This window comes from Empidonax traillii, unplaced genomic scaffold (assembly GCF_003031625.1).
Source record: "Empidonax traillii isolate 1590-97213 ecotype Southwest subspecies unplaced genomic scaffold, ASM303162v1 scaffold284:size1552100, whole genome shotgun sequence".
NCBI classification, from domain to species: Eukaryota; Metazoa; Chordata; class Aves; order Passeriformes; family Tyrannidae; genus Empidonax; species Empidonax traillii.
Window position 1 is genome coordinate 1,459,691 of NW_020955477.1, and position 2,002 is coordinate 1,461,692.

Consider the following 2,002-nt stretch of genomic DNA (forward strand, 5'->3'; position numbering starts at 1 on the left):
CTGAAGCTATATAGGTGTGAAATCAGGCTGGTAGTTGGTGAACTGACCTCTCCTTGCCTTCCTCCACTGCTGTGTCCTGGCTGTATAGCCTGCTCCCAGCCTTGCATTTGTGGTCTTGGTCCCATTTCCATCCTGGGAGAAGCCACACAATGCTTCTGGCCTTGTTAAATGACTACAGTATATTTTGCTGTAATAAATTGGGGTGATGAACTAGTGCTGGAGGAGCTGATTTAGCTGGCTTTGCTGGGGGAAAAAGAAAAAAAAAAGGAATTGTTTTTGTTGGTTCTTTTATTTTCTTCCTTTTTATAGGAAGAAAATAAAATGGAAATATTGAGGGAGAATGTGTATTTGTTCATCAGCTTTTTTTAGTTCTTTCTCTGCAGTGTTTACCCCCCCAAAAACAGGCTGTCCCAGCTGACTGAGGCTGCCTTACTTGCAGGAGTCAAGAGGCTAGAGACAGAATTGCATGTTGTTGTTTTTAAGAGATAAAAGTAGGAGGCCTGGTTGGAAACAGTGGTGGAAGAGCATTTTTTGCATTTGTAAACAGCCTTGGGCAGAACACCCTGTACGTGGGCAGAGAGCAGAGGCAGCGGTGCTGGGGGTGACCTTGGGGGACTGTTGGGGATGTGGCAGCTCCATCTTAGGCAGTGGTTTCTCAGCCCTCCTTCAAGATGCTGGAAGAGATTTCTCTGACTCCTTTGCTCTGGAGTCTCTGTACACGGCTTAGCTGTTTTAAGCATTTCCTATATTAAAAATCAAGCTCTGTGTGTGATCCTCTAGTCATTAAAAATGGGTCACTGGGAAGTTTGGCAGCAGCATGAACTGGTGTCTCTTCCCTTTCTGTATATCATCATTCATCTTCACCTGCTTGCCTTCAGAATAAAGGGCTCAGAGTTACCTTCTGAGCTGTTAGTGCTGTTTTACTGAAACATGCTGTGTGTGGGCAGGCACGTGCCACTGTGCTGCAGGAAAGGTAGGAGTACACATACGCTCACACAGCTTCAGTGCAAGATTCATCAGCATAAAAATCACAGTGGTATTGTTGGTAAACAGGCGATATTTTGAAGCTCTTAATCACTCAGCAAAAAGAGGCTTCGTGGTTGGCACATAGAAACTGGCAGTCCGTAGGCTGTGAATAAAAATACATTTATGTCTGCCTAAAATGTCCCTACTGTTGATGCTTGGCTATTTCTCTTCAATTTTTTAACCAGGAAAGTGAATTATTTTACTATTCAAACAAAGGTGCAAAATGAGGGGACTGGGCAAAGGGGTAGAGATTTAGGGACAGATTTCTTCAGCCTGGTGACCAACTCGTGAGTTTTGTGCTGTGCTCGTTGCGTTGTTCTGAGATGGATGTAAGTGGGACTCAGTGGTACTTAAACAAAGTGCTGTTCAGACATTTTTCCTGATCTTGTAATGGGGTGTTGGTTTTGCATCAGCTGTGTGTAGAGGCGTGTGGATGTACCCATGCAAATATCTCCAAGGAAATGGCTTTTCAGTGGAGCACCTGCAGCAGGCACAGGGGCTGGGGCTCCTTCCCCATTTCCCCATCTCACCCTGGGAAAGTCATCTCCCTGTGGCTTACCCGGGGTGAAGGGCTGCGAGAGGGGAGCAGGAGGAGGTTGGATTCTGCTGTGATGCTTTTGCAAAAAGTGGAGAATTGGCCTCAAATGTGGGAAGGCACTAAGTCCAGTCACCTCTTCAAGGAATGCTGGCTTGTCCATCTGCAATGAATGGTGGGGGCCAAATTAATCTCTAACAGGAGTAGGCACAACTCATTGCTGGAATCAATCACTTATTTATGGTGGTGACAGCTTTAGGCCCAAGTTCCCAAGGTCATTTAAACACCACTGAAATCCATGACACATTTTGAAATACAGCAAGGAACACATTCATGGAAGAAAATTCTGTAGAGAGTCATTAAATGCAGAGCAACAACCTGCGGCCCAGGAGGTTCTGCTCTATGAGCTACTGGGGACTGGGGGAGGATTCTGAGAAATAT